This window comes from Leptidea sinapis, chromosome 36, assembly GCF_905404315.1.
Source record: "Leptidea sinapis chromosome 36, ilLepSina1.1, whole genome shotgun sequence".
Classification (NCBI taxonomy): domain Eukaryota; kingdom Metazoa; phylum Arthropoda; class Insecta; order Lepidoptera; family Pieridae; genus Leptidea; species Leptidea sinapis.
Window position 1 is genome coordinate 2,482,715 of NC_066300.1, and position 20,241 is coordinate 2,502,955.

At 39.2% G+C, this 20,241-nt stretch overlaps 1 protein-coding gene and 1 non-coding gene across 3 annotated transcripts in view; both read left to right on the plus strand.

Moving 5' to 3' along the window:
- Positions 1 to 20,241, plus strand: part of LOC126975570 (protein sidekick-2-like) — a 308,905-nt gene that overhangs the window by 12,675 nt on the left and 275,989 nt on the right. The window lies entirely within an intron of this gene.
- Positions 19,565 to 19,638, plus strand: Trnas-aga (transfer RNA serine (anticodon AGA)). Its single transcript has one exon. It is a non-coding gene; the product is annotated as a tRNA-Ser (tRNA).

Below are 20,241 nucleotides of genomic sequence, written 5' to 3' on the forward strand. Positions count from 1 at the left end.
AACACACTCACCGGCGAGTGTGGTGATGTTTTGTGTAATGTATGTAAGTGTGTATGTATGTGTTTATGATTGTATGTATGTGTGTTTGTAAGTATGTACGTAGTGTAAATGTTTGTGTGCATGTATGTTTGTGTTTGTGTCTGTTTGTGGAGTGTGTTTGTGATTGTGTAAGTGGTGTATGTCAGTCCGTCAGTCAGTCCGTGTGTGAGTGAGTGTAGTGAAGCGATTACAGGACGAGGACTAACGTCTCGTCGAGTATCAAAACAATGTGTGGTGTATCTAGGGTGCGGGCCGCTGGCCATCGTCAGAGCGACAAGTGCCAGTGGTTTGCGGTGGTTGACCGCGCCTACGCCTGCGAAGGCGGTGTGTGCGTGTCTGTGTCGGTGTTTGTGTGGGTTTCGCGTTCGCGATCGAGATGTCGTCATCCGGGTCTACCGTTACGTGTCTGGGACGTCTTATTGGGTTGAGACTATGGTGAAGGGTGGTGTACCCGCATGCCTTCCTAACCAAGATGTTGGGATGGTTAGGCGCCTTGTCAAAGAAGCGTCGCGAGATCTCTTTAAAGTGTTGAGCTATTGTCGGAAGCTCTAGGTCGCGGTGAAGGTCAACGTTTCGGATGAACCACGGGGCTCCGGTTGCCATGCGCGTGAATTTATTTTGAACTACTTGCAAACGACGTAAGTAGCTCGGTCGGGTGTGCGCGAAAACGACGCTTGCGTATGACAGTATGGGCGTACGATGGTTTTGTACAGCGTCACTTTGTGTTTAAGCGGAAGTTTGCTTCGCCCACACACAAGTGGATAAAGGCGACTGAGGACAAATCGGGCTCTATTGCATACCGTATCAATATGTTTCTTGAAGTTCATATTGCTGTTGAACGTGACTCCTAAGTATTTGTAATCCTTCACCCACGGTATGGGTGTTTCATAAAATTTAATGACGTCGGTCGGTCGTTTTTTAGCGCGGATGCTATTCGCGTTACCGAAGAGTACCGCTGCACTCTTGGTGAGGTTCACTTCAATCCGCCATTTTCTGAACCAGTTGCCTAGTTCATCGACGGCGGCTTGAAGCACTTTAATATTCCTGCTCAAGGTTGAGCGGTTCCATAGAGCGGAGCCAAAGTAGAGTGCCGTATCGTCAGCGTACTGAGCGAGCTGGACACTCGGAAACTTGGGAATGTCGCTCGTGAAGAGCGAGAAAAGAGTGGGAGAGAGGACTGAACCCTGTGGCACGCCAGACCTGATGGGTCTGGGTGAGGATAGGGTGCCCTCTACTCGGTATCGGAAGGAGCGATCAGTAAGGTAGGCTCGTATGATGCGCACGAGCCTGTCTGGCACTCCCAATTGATACAGCTTGAATACTAAGCCGTTGTGCCATACCTTGTCGAATGCCTTCGCGACATCGAAAAACACGGCTGCCGTGGTAGCGTGAAGTTGACGCCGTTCGAGAATGTACTCGGTGAGTCGGTGAGCCTGCTGGGGACACGAGTGAGCGGTTCTGAATCCGAACTGTATTGTCGGGTATCAGGTTGAGCTCCGCGATGTAATGATTAAGACGCGCGAGAATTAATCTTTCGTAAAGTTTCCCGATCGAGTTAATTAAGCTAATATAGGCTATAAGCTAATAGGCTTATAGCTACTCGGATTAGCTTTAGGTTTATTGGGTTTTGGGATACCGATAACAATGGAATCCTTCTGTTGTTCGGGGAACGCGCTGTTAGACAATAGAATATTAAAAATGGTAACCAATAAAGTAATAAGAGTCGAGGGTAGGATTTGAAGAACCCTATTGTTTATAGTGTCGGGCCCCGGGGCCTTCTTGGAGTTAAGCTCCTTAATGATTAGCTTCACCTCTTCGTAAGAGGTGGGTTTTACTACATCGCCTGAAGGGCTCAGAGCGGAGCGACGTTCAACTTCACGATCAACTTCGTCAACGTGTGTCGGGTCGGCTGCTGCATTTGGAGAACACTGACTCTCGAGACTATCGGCGAGGCATTCAGCCTTCTCATCGTCATCGAGCGCCGGCTGCAGTCCCGGTCTGTCCAAAGGAGGCATGACAGTGGGCGGCTCCTATTTGAACGCGCGAGGCAGCTTCCAGAAAGCCACATGTGATGGCTTAAGGTTGCCGAGCAAGCGGTCCCAACGTTCGCCACGGTGTTCCGCGATACGTTCCCGTACCAGCCGCTGTAGGTAGCGGAGGTGGCGCCTATTCTCGACCGACGGATACCTATCGTAAAGTCTAGTGGCTCTGTGCTTCTGTGTGAGTAAGTTCCTGACCTCTGGAGGCAGGTTTACGCGATCCGGTTGCATCGTCAGAATCTGCCTGGAGCAAGCCTTGATCCTATTCTGTATATGTGACGTCACATGAGAGATAGCACTGTGAGCCGTGTCGACCGAGTCGATGACGTCCGGTATAAGGTCAAGGTCGTCGGACTTGATAGACTCGAGATCCTTTTCCAGCCATTGCCAGTCGATCACCAACAGTTGAAAGTTAACCGGTGGGCCTAGATTTAGGACGACGGGCCGGTGGTCTGACTCTAATTCGTGAAAAACCTCGATTGAATTTACATTGAGCGTTACGTTCTTAAGTAACGCAACGTCTAGAATGTCGGATCGGTGCGCGACGTTATCCGGATAATGTGTTGGTTCGTCGGGTGCTATTACTGAAAAGTTCAGCTTGTCTGTCAGCGAATCTAATAAGATTCCGTTTCTATTTGTGGCTCTACTGTTCCAGCTGGAGTGTTTGGCGTTAAGATCGCCGCCCACTATGACTGTGGCCCCGTGGCCGAGTAATGCTTCTATATCTGTGTATAATACTTGTTTGTTGGGCGGAAGATAAGCTGAAATAACAGTGATCGGCTGGTGATTCGCCATACTGACCCGGATGGCAGAGGCCTCGATGTTAGTGAGGACCGGAGGATCTATAGGTATACAGTGTAGAGACCTTTTAAAATAAATGAGGGTGCCGCCCATACGGGTGGTGCGATCATTCCTGACTAAGTTATAATTAGCGATACGCGGATCGCGTATACGTGGTTTTAGAAATGTCTCTTGCACTAAGAATAGGTCTAATTGATGTTCGTGAGCGAACTCCTTCACCAAGTCTAGTTGAGGCTTAAGGCCTTGGGCGTTAAAATACGCTATGCGGAGCGTATGTGGCTTAACCCGTCCGCTTACGTAATTAGGCATCGCGAATGTTTTTATACTTTCGCCCTATATCGGTGAGGGCACGGAATATTTTACCGTTGTCTGCCATAACTTGCAGGAGCGACGGCGGGTCGTCCCGGACAGCCTTGATCCTGCTGGCCAGGGCGATGATTTCATCTATGTCGAACAGCTCTGACAGTTCGAACATGAAGGCAAAGGTGCTGCCGCCTTGGTTAACTGTTGCCGCGGACGCGGGCGCCGGTGGCCTCGGTCGCGGGACCGATGCCACCGGGCGGGACGCTAGCGATGGCCGGAGGGGCGTGGGGGCCGCGAGAGTGGCCTCTGTGGCAGCGTTGGCAGCCGGAGGAGACCTCGCCCAGGCGTTTACCTTCGGAGGCGGCGCAGGTTTGAAGGTCGGAGTGAACTCCACCTTCTCTGCTCTGCCTTGCGGTGCCCTGGGTGACGCTTGTGTTTGGGTGCCTTGGGACACCCGCGATAGCTCGCGGGGTGCCCCTTCTCCCCGCACAAGACGCAGGCCGGGGGCTCCGCGCATTGCGCTGGTCGAGGGCACTCCGTGCCGTGTTTGCCGAGGCACTTCACACACCTCGGGGTGTGTTCGCAGTTGCGTGCCGAGTTGGGTGGCACTCCATGATTTCGGAGAGTAGGGAGGTAATAGCAATAGGCCTGTAGTTTGCCGGATCTGAACTGTCTCCTTTTTTTGGGATCGGATGGACAAGGCTGACTTCCATGAATCAAGGACTACGCCTTTTAAATAAGAGTGCCGGAATAAACGCGTTAGCACCGGCGTTTACTCAGAGGCACACGTTCTAAGCACGATTGGAGAAATGCCATCCGGCCCGCTCGACTTCCTGACGTCCAACGAAAACAGAGCTCGCCTAACAGTTTTCTGTCGCAACTGTACTTCAGGCATGGAGCTCTGACACCACGGGATGGTCGGCGGTGTTTTTCCGTTGTCGTCAAGAGTCGAGTTGGAGGCAAAAAGAGTGCACAGGAGATCGGCTTTCTCTTTTGCCGTATAGGCCAGGGTGTCATTCCTCATGTGCAACGGCGGCATGGACGGCTGGTTGAAGTTACCAAGAGCAGCTTTCGACAACGACCAGAACTTGCGTGTTCCAGTCGGGTAACTGGAAAGCTGCTCGCCAATTTTGACGACGTGCTTCGATTTCGCACGGGCGATTTGCCGCTTAAAAATCTGGGGGCACGGTTATATTTCCTCTTCAGAACTTTGCAGTTCGGATCCTTTGAGCCCAGCGCCGCCACCCAAGTTCTATACGCCTGTTTATTGCAGTCATCTGACTGCAATAGCCGATGTGATAGAGCAAAGCAGCATCTCTGCTTTAACTGACGCATCGAACCAGGGCTGTGATCTGCCACCGATCGGTACTACAGAGCTTGGTATAAAAATATCCATGCCCTGCAGTATCACATCGGCTATTGCAACGGCGCAGGTACTAGGATCATCCGAAAGGAAACAAACCCTGCCCCAAGGGTAGGATGCAAAAAAGGAACGCATCCTATCCCAATCTCCTGACTTGTAGTGCCAAACGCGGCGGGTCGCTGGTGGTCTACGACGTTGACGTCTGATAGGCACTACACTCCTGACCAGACAATGGTCGGATTTTTTTCTGGAAGACAGCGACGAGACAACGGTACAAACAAAATATTTCGTCAGTTTTATAGTTGTAAATAGTAATAACATTCTTTTTAAATCAAAGAATCGATACTCAAACAAAACTCTCAAACTCAAACTAAATGAAACACTCAAATGGCTCAGTACCAATTTTGGCCACGCCCCAAAAGACCCTTGTGGCACTGTAGTAGAGGTCAGTGCTGACAACACTGTCAATACAATGATGATTCTGAAGTATTTCCAATGTCAAGCAGACTTGCAAATAAACGCGGGAAACGTTATACGTCCGAATAAACCAATCATAAGGAAAATTTGTAAAATATTTGCAAATAATTGGTTTATTCTCAGGTACTACATTATATCAAGTTTATTTTTAAAGCCGAAATTGTTTGGCTTAGATCATTTATACGTCTAGAAAGACTGTGACAGCTGTAAAAACGTCGAAAAAAAATTAAGTTATCAGTTAACCTCTGTTTTGAGCAATGCACGCACGCTAACTGAATAAAGTAAAAACCATTCACGGGTGTAAGACACAGCTTATCACACACACTAAAGTAATAAACCTGGGATGTTTTCATGGGACATCTAGCAGCAAAAGGCTCTTTCTAGATGTATTAATTATCTAAGCTGTTTGGATTTGAAATAGCGAAATCTGAAGTAAATTTCCAGAAATGCAATAATTAGGATTGATCAGGTTATCGGTAAGGTAACCTTGTAGCTGGAGACACAGTTGGAAAGTTATGTTAGTAGGTAGGACAGTTGACTTAGTTATAACACCCACTGGGTAAATTGTTGAGTGGTGGAGGCGTAAGATCCATAGACACGTGTTTCAATCGCATCATTGTTCATAAGTTTTGGTGCAATTAAAATACTGTATCTCAACATAATAATGCTCAACCTTATTCAAGTCAGACTAATATATATTATACTGGCTGTTACCTGTGACTTCATCCGTATTTACCATGTAACCATATTAGTTGGTGGTCCAGTGCATAAAAAAATAAAGATAAACCATTTATTCAAATTGGACAGTGACGCTTATGAATGTCAAAGATTTTACCACAACTTTGGAAATGATGAAAAGAAGTGGCAAGAAACTCATTGCCACTATTTTAATTTGTATTTACAGTTTCAGCATTATATCATTATATTTTATACAGTGTACGTAAAGTGATGATGATGACGATACAGACAATTGAACAAGTAATAGAAAAACACAGAGAATTTAACAGACCACTCTATGTGGCGTTTATAGATTTTAGAAATGCCTTCGATAGCATCAGTCACATCTCTATCTGGAACGCGCTTTACTGTTTAAATATCGACCAGAAATATATTAACATAATAAAAAACGTGTATGAAAATAGTACAAGCAAAGTTAGACTGGAGACCAGCGGAGAACCATTCAAAATTGAACGAGGTGTAAGACAAGGTGACCCATTGTCTCTAAGCTTTTATAGCGGTTCTTCAAGACATTTTCAGTAAAATATATTGGACACACAAAGGAATTCTGTTAAATGGTAAATACCTCAATCATCTGCGATTTGCAGATGACATTGCGATACTGGCTGAATCACCTAAAGACTTAGAGGAAATGGTAACAACACTGGACCAAGAAAGTAAAAAAGTTGGTCTTGCAATGAACACAAACAAGACAAAAATAATGACTAACCATTACAGAAGGCCAATACAAGTAAACGGACACAAAATAGAATATGTTGACAGTTTCATCTATTTGGGGAAACAAGTCTCATTCAATACAAACAGCAACTTAGAAGAACTAAAAAGGAGAATAACATTATTGTGGAAAAAATTCTGGTCGCTTAAAGAAATATTAAAAGGCAACTATAGTCTGCATATGAAAAAAATCGTGACGGACAGTTGTATTATGCCATGCCTGCTATATGGCTGTCAAACCTGGGCATTCACAAAAGAAATAGAACAAAAAATAGAAAAGACAAAATAGCAATGGATAGAAGCATATTGCAGATCAGAAAACTACAAAACATTAGAAAGAAAACCAAGCTTACCGATGCACTAAGACACGCGCTAACATTGAAATGGCAATGGGCTGGCCTGCAATGGCAGGCTTCACAGGCAGAAGGTGGACAATAGAAACCACCAAATGGAAAGGACCACCAGGTAAAAGATGCACTGGTAGACCAAAGCAGAGATGGGCAGATGACATTGTGCAGTCGGTGGGGAGAAACTGGATCGATCAGGCCAAGGATAGGGAAAAATAGAAAAAGTTGGGGGAGGCCTTTACCCAAAATGGGGTCCATAACCAAAATTATATATAATAAATAATTAAACTGGTCACCTTAAATAAAATTAACACTAGATTTTAAGAACTTTATGGAATAAATGGCTTATTATTATTATTAATACGTAAAGTGATGAAACAAACGTTTTGACTTATTGTGTAAGTATCAAAAAGGGGAAAAAGATGTGATTAATCATAGAAAAAGAAAACAAAAAAAATAAATAATGCAGTAGAGGTATCTATTTGCATACAATTTATATGCGAGCAATTGTATATTTAAACAAAAAACTCTAAATGATATATTATCAATATAAAAACAAAAAATAAAACCCCCGAAGATAAAACTGACCAAGCACCAGAAGCAACGCTCATTCGCAAACAATACATACAAAACCATCATTTATCTCTCATCATTAGGGTAGCGTCATAAGAAACGGTTTTGTTCGACAGTTTCTTACGAAAGTTTGTCTGACTTACTTTGAAAATCCGAAAAAGAACCTCGAAAAATTCAGAAATATAGCCACTCTTAATTATAGAAAATTTTTTGAAGTAGGCGTTACCTTACGGATATCCATAATTATCCAAATGATTTGAGTTTTCTTTAGTGTTAATTCCGCCAATATTTGTCTTTAAACAATTTGACACGTGTTTCGCATCTACATCTACATCTACACGAGGCATTTTATATAATTGAATTGTCGTTGATTGCCATCACCAAAATTATTAATTTCACCCCATTCACATTTTATAGATCTAGAAATGTAAATGTAATTCTTCCATCAGCAAATTGCTCAGGAGGATTCCGAATTATAATTAACACTTAGAAACAGTTATGAATAATAATAATTTATCAAACAAGTGAATACAAAAAAGCTATTTCCACCAGCGTAAACTACAATCACACGCACACACGGGATATTATTTATATAATATAGCAAAGCTCACTTTAACGAGCACACATCGTTTGCGTAATATCCGTCCAATTAGAGCGCGCTGACGGGACCGCTTTGTCTGTGCATTCATTGATCTGTGGTCACCGTGTAATGACTACCGCCCGGCTAGCTTCCTATAATCCTTCAGATGAGCGCAAACTCTGTTTTATATTTATTCACTCTGCAGACACAGCTGATATTAATGTCCATGTTTACTGTGAACTTCCTTCTTGATTACTATTAAAACTACCTGAATTTTATATTTAATATTGCTCTCAATGTTTTTCTTCCTAGGTTCTGTACAAACATAATGAAATCGGCGATAGAAAGATTAATAATATATTCTGTCCGGCAATAAAATGAGAAAATTATCTTATGCATCAACGATAAGCCCAAATTAGTAGCATTCATTACTATGTAGACGGCAGCACGGCTTTGTTTCTTACACCAGCCTTGTCAAAATCTATCGGGGGATCGTAAAAGAGAACCGGAATAAACTTAAGTCTAAAATTTAAACTGTGATGTACAAAGCCGGCATCACATGCTCCAGCTTAACGATAAGAAAGAATAGGTTACTGCGTTCACTTGTAAAAGACCAGTATTTTTTAGTTTTTGATTTTTGTTGTTAATAGTAGGTCAAATTGCCCTCTAAAAACTTGGTTTACTGAGTAAGGTTACATATTTCCTCACTTCAAGCAGGCAGGACTTCAGGCAGTGGCCTGCAATTAAATAAAGTGGAAATTCACCCTCACACAGATTATTATTTTCACCTCTGGTCAAGGGCTTCCCAGTACAAGGGTTCTTCCATTTGACTGCATATTCAAATCATCAATCAATAAGTATTCATCTTCCATCGGCTTCATTCTTTTGTTTTGTGAAGAAATGTGAAATCTCTATACATCTCCTATCGTTTTAGGCTAGATAATACTATACTTCAAGCCAGCCAGGCACAATTTTTGTAGTTGTTAAATTCTATTTTTTCTCCTTTTTTGTGCATTTATCTCACACTATAAATGTAAGTTGAATTTATATTTATATCCTATAGTATGCTAATTTATTGCATTATGTCAAGTTATAAATAAAATATCCTACACCTTTAGGTTACCAGGAAGAGATCGCTAAATAGCTATAAGGTCGCCAAATTGTGCTACCATAACTGTTATACGCAAATTGGAACTTTATGTATTTTTTGCAAAACAACGTATTTTCATTCATTGTTCTCACCCCTGGGTAGAAGTACCAAATTTTCCCATTTGACCGCATACAACTGGCTCGAATCATTAGATCCACTGTTAATAATAATAATTATTGACCTCACATTTCATGACCGGGTATTACTAATGTATATGGCTGGTTTTCTTTTATTATCGTTTATGTGAGACAATTTCTCGTTTCCACAACTATAAAAGTTAAAATGTTTAGAACATCTGATAATACTTATTATTATAATATTTACTTGGAAACAGAGAGATGAAAATATCGTATTTTAAACTAATATTTGTAAGGAATAAACTAACAACAAACTCAACAGTAAACCACATAGTAAATATCAATAGCAAATAGAATGGTATGGGATCGTATCATCTCATAGATACACTAACGTGCCTCTGGAGGTTTGAAATCTAAAATGAAGGAAATTTTCTGTGTTCGGAAAAGAGCGAGCAAAGAGTGTAGCGGGCGAACTGGGGGCAGCTGTGACAACGACTCTCAACGGACTTTGTACCCTTTCTATTTGTGTCTGTGATCGAACGTGCTTAACAATAAAATATTATTGATATCTCATCATCGGGAATTAGTAATTTGTGAAAAATTACAGACTTTTAAAGTAAAACTAGCTGATCCAGCAAACGTTGAATAATAATAATAATAATATTGACACACCTTTCACACAAATTATCTTGCCCCAAGTTAAGCATATATAGCCTGTGTTATGGGTTACAAGAGAATGATATATTAAATACAATATACTTACTTAAACATACATAAATACATTTAAACACACATCTGAAACAAACATCCATATTCATCATATAAATGCTTGCACCTACCGGGATTTGGGAACCACTCGGCTATACTGTACTGCCATATAAAGTAATAAAAAAAAATTTTGGGGAGTAAAAAGTAGATAATAATAATAATAATAATAATCCTTTATTCAACTAATAATATGTGGTACAAAATGTTTTTGTGCCCTACCCTCTGTGATAGGATACCCTGAGTTGCAGAGGCTAGGTCCTTCCGAAAGGCTATCCATTATTAAACATAATTAGCAAACTCACTAAAAAGAGGTATGTGGGTGTGCGTGTATGTGTATGAGTGCGTGTGTGTGTAAGTGTGTGTGTGTGTGTGCGTGTGTGTGTGTGTTGCTGTGTGTGTGTGTGTTTTTTTTTTGTTTTTTTTTTTAAGTATTTGTTAGTATGTCAAACTGTGCACAAGATTAAATAAATGTTAGTAATTGAATATTAAGTTTTAATTTTAAGAACATTTTCTGTATCTTCGTATTTTAATACTATTAGCCATGATTTTAAAGATTTTGTTAACGAGAATTTATTTACTTTACTTATATTTTTATTATATTTACTGAAGTAGTTGTAAGCGTATGCCGAATTAAATTCATACTGTGACTGAGCAAAGCCTGTTTTAGTGATTGGGGTACGAAATGTGTTTATTCTGTTATTATCATTAGAATTTATATTACTTTTTACATGAAATCTTGAAATTATTCCATAAATATATTGCTGACGGACACTAAGAAGTTTACTCTCTTCATGTAATTGGTTGGTTGGGTACCTAAACGGCTTATTGAAAATTGTTTTTAGTAGAGTTCTGTGCGCTCGTTCTAACTGAAGCATAAACGTTTTGCCAGCTCCACCCCACGCACAAATGCAATAGGTCATGATTGGAACACAGAGAGATTGATACACCATCATAGTTGTCTCGACTGGTTCCACGTCTCTTAGGTTTCTAAATAATGGAATGAGACGTTTTATTTTATTTTTTGTATTATAAATGTGGGCCGTCCAATTAAGGTGTTCGTCTAGCGTAACACCAAGGTATTTTATGGTTTCCTCTTTGGCTAGGATGTTACATTTACAATAAGATCGATTGTTTTTCCGGTTACAAGGATACGTGTGTATTGGGAGAGTAAATTGTCCGTCAGGATTATTTCTGTTGGAGATATTGAAGCACATATATTTAGTCTTAGCAGTATTGACAGTTAGTATACTATTTTCCAGCCAAGACGTGATTTGGCTCAATCCTTCTTCAGCTAACGATTTCACGTCATCCCACTGATTTCCATGAAATAAAACCACAGTATCATCGGCAAAGCAAACGATACGTCCTGATGTGGGAGAAATCTTACAAAGAGGGTTGATGTAAGCTAGGAATAGTGTAGGGCCCAAAACACTTCATTGGGGAACTCCATAGTCAATGGTGATAAGATCACTAGTAAGATCGCCTATCTTAATACACTGCTATCTTCCATTAAGATAATTTTTGAACCAGTCCAAAGCTATTCCTCTTATTCCCAAATTGGAAAGTCTGTTGAGTAAGATAGGAATTGAGACTGTATCGAATGCTTTTTGCAGATCTAGGAAAACGCCTATGCATTTATTGCCACTATCTAGGGTACTAGTGATATATTTAGTAACCTCAAGTACTGCATCTAGAGTAGATCGATTTGACCGAAAACCAAATTGGTTTTGCGCAAGTAGCTTGTATTTTTCAAGAAACTTGGTTAATCTGATATTAACTATTTTTTCCAAGATCTTACTAAAAACACTCAGCAATTATATGGGTCTATAGTTTGAAGCAACTTTTTTGTCACCACTCTTATGAACCGGAATTACAACTGCCTGTTTAAAAACCTCTGGGAAAATGCCACTAGAAAGACTTAAGTTAATTAAATGAAACCGATTCTCAGACCTACCACATTTATCGTTCTACAATAATTATTGTAAGTATTGATCCATTGCCATCTTGCAACCCTATAGCGGATTTGTGGATGGAACAGAATAAAATCGCGATACAAAATTAGGGGTTGATCGTAGAGGGTTGAAAATTTAGGGTTATATGTATTTTTTAATGTCGTATCATAAAAAAATAAAAACAAAAAATTACGCCCAAAAAAATATAAAATAAATTTTGGAGTGGACCACCCTTAACATTTAGGGGGATGAAAAATAGATAGTAGCTGATTCTCAGACCTACTGAATATGCACATAAAATTTGGTAAAAATCAGTAAAGCCGTTTCGGAGGAGTAAGGTAACTAACATTGTGACACGAGAATTTTATAAAGTAAAATAAAGTAAGCATTCATGATACAACACTAAACATATAATAATGGCACAAAGGATCCGAACTGCACAGTTCTTAAGAGGAAATACAACCGTGCCTCCAGATTATTTAAGCGGCAAATCGCCCGTGCAAAGTCAAAACACGTCGTCAAAATCGGCGAGCAGCTTTCCAGTTACCCGACCGGAACACGCAAGTTCTGGTCGTTGTCGAAAGCTGCTCTTGGTAACTTCAACCAGCCGTCCATGCCACCGTTGCACATGAGGAATGACACCCTGGCCTATACGGCAAAAGAGAAAGCCGATCTCCTGTGCGCTCTTTTTGCCTCCAACTCGACTCTTGACGACAACGGAAAAACACCGCCGACCATCCCGCGGTGTCAGAGCTCTATGCCTAAAGTACAGTTCAGACAGAAAACTGTAAGGCGAGCTCTGTTTTCGTTGGACGTCAGGAAGTCGAGCGGGCCGGATGGCATTTCTCCGATTGTGCTTAGGACGTGTGCCCCTGAGTTGACGCCGGTGCTAACGCGTTTATTCCGGCACTCTTATTCTAAAGGCGTAGTCCCTTACTCATGGAAGTCAGCCCTTGTCCATCCGATCCAAAAAAAAAGGAGACAGTTCGGATCCGGCAATCATGGAGAGCATAATTAGCCGTCAGCTCTTGGTATACCTAGAGGGTCACCAGTTGATCAACGACCGACAATACGGCTTTTGCCATGGTCGGTCGGCAGGTGATCTTCTGGTATACCTAACACATAGATGGGCTGCGGCTATTGAAAGCAAGGGGGAAGGCCTGGCAGTTAGCCTGGATATAGCGAAGGCCTTTGATCGTGTATGGCACCAGGCGCTCCTCTCTAAACTTCCATCATTTGGGCTTCCCGAGAGCTTGTGCAAGTGGACCTCCAGCTTCCTCACTGGGCGTAGCATACAGGTCATTGTCGACGGACATTGCTCGAACCCTAAGCCCGTGAATGCTGGAGTGCCCCAAGGCTGTGCGCTATCTCCTACGCTGTTTCTTCTGCATATCAATGATATGTTCGACACCTCCAACATTCATTGCTATGCAGACGACAGCACCGGTGATGCCGTAGACACGGGCCATGCAGGTCTCTCTCGGGAAATCGTCGACCAGTGCATGGGGTAAATTGAACATTGTCCAATTTAACCCCCAGAAGACTAAAGTTGGCGCGTTTACCACTAAAAAAACCCCATTTGTCGTATCACCGCTCTTCGACAACACCTCCCTAAAAGCCTCGCCTAGTATCGGAATACTGTGTCTCGAAATCTCGAGCGATTGCCAATTTTGTGGACATCTGGAGGGCAAGGCCAAATTGGCTTCAAAGAAACTGGGCGTCATTAATAGAGCACGGCAATACTTCAAGCCGGCCCACATTCTAGCGCTGTACAAAGCGCAGGTCCGGACTCACATGGAGTATTGCGGTCATCTCTGGTCTGGCGCACCCCAGTATCAGCTCGATCCATTTGACCGCGTGCAACGCAGAGCAGCTTGAATTGTCACCCAGTGCTCTGTGAACGGCTGAATCACTTGGCGTTGTGTAGAGACGTCGCTTCATTGTGTGTCTTCTACCGCATTTATCACTGGGAGTGTTCCGAAGAGCTGTTTAACCTGATTCCCGCCGCCGAATTCCACTTTCGCACGACACGCCACAAGTTAGGATATCATCCCCACCATCTGGATGTGTGGTGGTCCTCCACAGTGTGGTTTACAAGGAGCTTTCTTCCACGTACTACAAAGCTGTGGAATGAACTTCCTTGTGCGGTGTTTCCGCGACGATACGACATGGGTACCTTCAAAAAAAGCGCGTACATCTCCCTTAAAGGCCGGCAACGCTCCTGTGATTCCTCTGGTGTTGCAAGATATTGTGGGCGGCGGTGATCACTTATCAACAGGTGACCCGTATGCTCGTTTGTCCTGCTATTCCATAAAAAAAAATACATATTAAAATTAACAAAATAAAAATATGATGTCGTGGATAGGACTATATTAGCGTTTTTGGAATTGTGATTAGGGTCACCCCATTTCCAACACTGATTCTCAGTAGGTACCTACAAAGTCGAACTGTTGACAGCAGCCGTAGACAACACGATTCCTTTTGAGGTCTTAAAAATAGTAGAAAAGAGAATAAAAAAGGATTAATTTCAATTAGAGTTTTATAAGATTTAATTTAATTTTATCAAGTTCTATTTAGAACACAATATTATTTTGAGTGAACAAACTTTTGTTATACTTGGTATGAGTGTGTCTCGTTAACCATTTGGTGATTTTTGATAATGACGTTGAGCACCTTAAATATTTGTCCTATTCGAATATTTTTATTCCACACTAGCTGATACCCGCGACTTCGTCCGCATAGACACAATGTGACTGAGCACGTAGTGCTTATAAATATTGTTGATTCTTAAAACTTTCGTTGTCAAAGAAGCCTTAATATATTTCTTAAATAAGTGCTCAGTGAGTCCTAGTATACTGTATGGTATTTAACTGTTAAATAAGAAACCAAGACCTATTTATTTTTCTAAAATTATAATCATATATAATATGTATTCTGAGAATAAGTATTCAATATTTTGAAGACACAAACCCATATTGCTTAAATTGGTAAGTTTAGTAATACGATAACCTATTTTATAAACATCCTGCACATAGCACAGCGGCAGGACGACATTATATGCGGAAACTGAATTTCCTGCGGCTCAGCTTAGAAACAGCGGGGATATTTCCATCGCGTCGTTATGTTACACAACGTCAAACAAGTTTATTTGAACAAGGTAAGAGGTCAACTGTTTGTCATTACCATAACTTATTTTATGTTGCAAAGATATTATCATTTACTTCTTAATAAAATATATTATGCACCTAAGCAACACGAAATCAGTTTGCAATCTTTGCAGTTGCAACGGAGCATTCATGTTGAAACTCCCTCACTACGAGGTACTAACTAAAGTTACAGTTTAATAATCTCTAACTAAAATTATTAGTTAATATACTTTAGAGTATAAAATTAATTAATGTAAGGCACTCTAGTATGATATGGTGGTTATTCAGAGATAACAGAATTCAAATCATAACAATAATAAATACTTATATTATCTTTTCTTTGCTTTCTCTGGTGTTGCAAGAGAGTAAAATACAAATGTCATTAGATGGTTAGTGTATCAGCCGGGGCTACTATAAATTTTGTGACATAATAACGGAAACTGTTATTCTATTACGTTTAATTATTAATTGACATTTCCGTCCTTAAGTATGGCAAACATAATACATATATAAATATCTTTTGTTCCACAGTTATGTTCGCGTTCTTGATAAATTTTAATATTTTTACACTCGTAACAGTATCATGGTCATTTATTTATATTACTAGCTGACCTGTCAAACGTTGTTTTGCCATATAAATTATATATATAAACCTTCCTTGAACTTCAACGAATCTATTACAAAAGATTTCATTGAGATCGGTCGAATAGGAGTTATTAGGGAACATACAAATATACATTCTCTTTTTTATATATATAGATTTATTTATTTATTGTTAACAAGGACGACCTATAATCAATTATAAAAAAAAAAAAAAAAAATAAAATGAAATCGTATTCACAATAACATAAAAACGTCAAAACGTCAAAATATCAAAACTAATAAGAAAATAATATTACGCACCTAGAGAGAAAAGTAGGTCATTCTCACCCGCGGAATATTGATGGTGACAATCGCAGGTGGCAATGTTCTACTTATTTCGCGTGGTGCGTATACGAATTTTTTTCCACCTGGATGAATAGCTCGCTTTTAGCACTGGTACGAGGGACAAAGTCGTCTTGCCGGGAGAGCCGGCAAGACGTTTACCTGAAGTTTTCACCAAAGATGTTCTTTAAGTACTTATAAAACCTATTCACAAATAAAATTTTCTTGATATGAATTGTTTAACATCTGACATAAATGTCCCTGCAAATTGAAAAGCCTCTTTTTCTTTATATACAACTACTATTTAATATTTATAATAAAAACTCACCAAATAGATGTCAAAACTTGTCAAAGTCCAGAATACAAAATGACGAAGAGTTTTTGCCTAGCTCTGAGCTGAAAACTTATAACTTAATACAAAGTTATAAACAATCCGACTTTCAAGTGAAATGTTACGTTGAAGTTAAGGAATATCTCGCGCGGAGTTCTTTTGTAAAGAGTTCAATAGAGTTTGGAAACATATTAATGTTGAACAGCTGTGCTCGTATTCGTGTTGGCAAAACTATTGTCACTCCCGCGACATTCATGTAACTAAAAGTATTCATCTGCATAACGTTTAATAGACACTAACCTACACAGCTCTAAGTAATGTTACCACGCAGCACTGCACTTTTTGAACTAACATCCTTTGCCAGCATTACCAGTTCAATGCGACCTGGCTACAGTAAAAAACATCCAAAGCTTACCAAGGTCGGTCCTGCTATATCTTTGGTTTTACATTTCATCACTAGTGATGATCACATACCTAAGAGATTTTCTTGCATATTTGCCTTCTTCTGTTCTTCATTTTATAATTAATTTATTTTGTTAGTACTTTTCCCTTTTTTCGTCTACAATAAATCAAAAAAGTCATTTTTCAACAGATTGTTTTTGTAAGTTATTATTGTTTTCATATTCTTCTATTTTTTTTTAAAGTTCTTAGTTAGTTAGTGACAACAAATTTCTCATAAAGTGATCCTTAAATTATACTAAGATACTCGGTTTCACCAGCCTACCTTACCTTAGATAGAAATTTGTAAGCAATAGGAAATTTACATGGCTCTGAGCATGGGTACTTGTCTGATTTTTCGTATAGACCGAGTTCCATGATACAGAAGGAGTACAAGCTTTCAAAAAACCACTCCATGTGTCCAGTATACACGCATAAAATTTACAAAAACTATAAAAAACCTCCCGGAACCAGCGAGCAATATGAAAAGAGTATTGAATGTAGGTGAGGCTTGTAAGGATATAAGCAAGTGCGCGTTCTGTTGTCTCTGCCTACCCCGTCGGAAAAAAAGCCGTGATGAATGTGTTATGTAAAAAAACCCTACGAAATTTTTATGTGTTACGCAAACAAAAAAAAACAATAAACCCAATGGCCATGAAACTATAGCCAATAGTATTTTTATACAATTCAGCTATAAAAAAATAATTTTTTTCACTTTGCGACTGATATCAAACAATTGTTCAGCCCAATTACATTGGCAACCTACAAAAAATATAATGTATGTAATTCTATGTAAATAAAACTGTATTAATGTTGCGCTGCGTTTTCTTTTCCCAGTAGACATTAAGTTAGCCATGAACTGCTCATTAGATGTAAGTTTCGCTTTTTTTTTTGTTATGGACATACCTAAGTAGCACTTTGTGTCCTACGGGTAAAATAAATATCGTTGCATTTTTGAATTAATGACTTATCTACGAATCTATTACTTTACTAACGGCTGTTTTCAATTACCTATAATTATTATAAACTAGGGTTTAACTTACTACACAAAGACAAATCTATCCTTTTACGCTTACTTACATTTCAAAAAAGGATTGGTGATTGGTTTTATGAAACAACGGTAAAAGTAAAATTTTTTTCACATTCTAGACATTTAACTTATAACAACATTTATTTAACTTATAACAACATTTACATTAAACACTAACAAACAACATTTACACTAAACACTCACAAAAACAAACAAAATAGCTTGGAACACTAAAGGCGAACTAAAAGCGCCGCCCGACCGTCACGCGACATGCAACACACAGATGAAAAAGTTTGAGACGATGTAATAAAAGTTTCACTTTAATAACCTATTGACAGATAGCATTGGTCTATAACTATATTGGACATAACTATGGATAGATAAATCTAAAAAAAATAAATAAATCTAAAAAAATCATTAAACGGTGACAGCAATGTATCCGTAAGTTAAACTAAGGTTAGATAGATCATTGAAAGCGGCCGTAAGTTGACATGAGACAAGAAAAACGTAGTTTGAGGCATGTGATGCGTAAATGGTATGGATGTGCAACACTTGCGTGATGAAAGCGATGGAATAGATAAAATGCAGAGATTTGTTTACGTAGTGCGAAGTGATCGATTATATCGTTTTATCGCAGTTTAAACAGTACTGGATCCCCGACCATTCTTGATTCTATTGCGGAAAAACAATTGCAACATGTTTCATAGAAAATGTCTAGTCAACTCAAACTCAGAGCTCACTTTAATTTCCGTCTCTCCTCAAATTTACTTCCGCTATCTCTTTGACTGATCTGAATTCTGCATACAGCCTCTCAAATATCATTTGTACTGAAGTTTATTTTAGATAAGCCTTTGTAACATAAATGTGGAAGTCACGGAAATTGAGTGGAAAATATTTGATGTCGCTTGTTGTTATTTCAACTGGATAAATACATTAATATAGAATACAATTTTATTATAAAAGCAATATCAAATAATAGTTTTGGATTTCCTGAGAATAAATTAGCATACTTTTTGTAGGAATCTCATTGTGAAACACTGAATTGTTAAATTGGTTGAATTGGAACTCACCAAAACGAACTTTATAATATTTGTTGGTGTAATTTAAATCAAAGCTGCTTTATTAGCAGCAATGTAAATAAATGCAGTTGCAATGCAGCTGAATCTCTGGTATAGCAACATTCTGGAAGCCAGTATAACGAGGCGAACAGGGCAGACAAAACGCTAGGTTAGAAAAGCGGAGGGTTTTGCAAGCCAACGTGCTCGAGCACGCGATTTGCATGTTATAACTATGAAACTAATGTTAGGTATTCCATTATTAAATTGCTGAGCTTTTGTAACTGTTTTCATAATATACTGAATTGTTGTTTAATGCATCATTTCTAGTACAGCTTAATTGCGAAAATATATGGGACTCGGTACGAGACTTAGAAATATTAAACATTTAAACAATATGTTATGTTTTTAAAGTGATAACCCTCACTTCTAGGATTAATACACAAATAAAATTTGAATAACAAAATTTTATGAACGATGCGGGAAAAAAAAATTAGTTTTTCAAATTTTATTTGTGTATTAATCCTAGAAGTGAGGGTTATCACTTTAAAAACATAATATATATTGTTTAGATTTACAAGATTGACATCTCAAGTCAATTTCCTAATATGCAAATATTGGGGATGAGCAGGTTATCAACTGTAAAGCGAATCCTGTAGATGAGGCCACAACCTGAGAGTTGAACAAAGCAAACAGAATTTTATTACGAGGCGGTACTCGAACGGTTAGCTCAGTTGGTTAGAGCACCGGCACAGAACGCCGGAGGTCGTGGGATCGAATCCCGCATCGTTCACAAAATTTTGTTTTTCAAATTTTATTTGTATATTAAACATTTTCTATACAAATTCGTTCGTTTGTGTAAGTATAATATAATACAAGATTAATTCTAAAGTAGACACAATATGTAATTAAATTATGACTACATTTCATTATTATTCTCTTCATAACTTGCAATTTCACGAAATATGGTGACACGTAATTCGCATGTTGCAGTAAGCCGTAATATTTGAGGTTATGTTAACATTTGCATTGGGATTGGGACGATTCGCTCGTGTTTAATTGTTACTACTGACATATTTACTTAGGTTGAGGTCCTTAACCTTCATTTCGCTTACATTTACCTAGTCTTAAAAGATTAGTTACTTACTTGAATTAATATAGAGATTATATAACTATTATTATATAACTTCCAATTTAATATAGAGATAAGTTAATAAATGGCCACGTCAGCTGATATATTATTTTGACGAAGTAAATATAAAATTATTTTTAAGTCAAGACAAAGAATTGCAATGAGAAGAAACTTTGATCAACAAATAATGAAAGGAAATATAATTTTCTATTTTTTTAATGCTTGTCCTTGAAAATGTTTTTAAAAATAAAACATATAGTACAC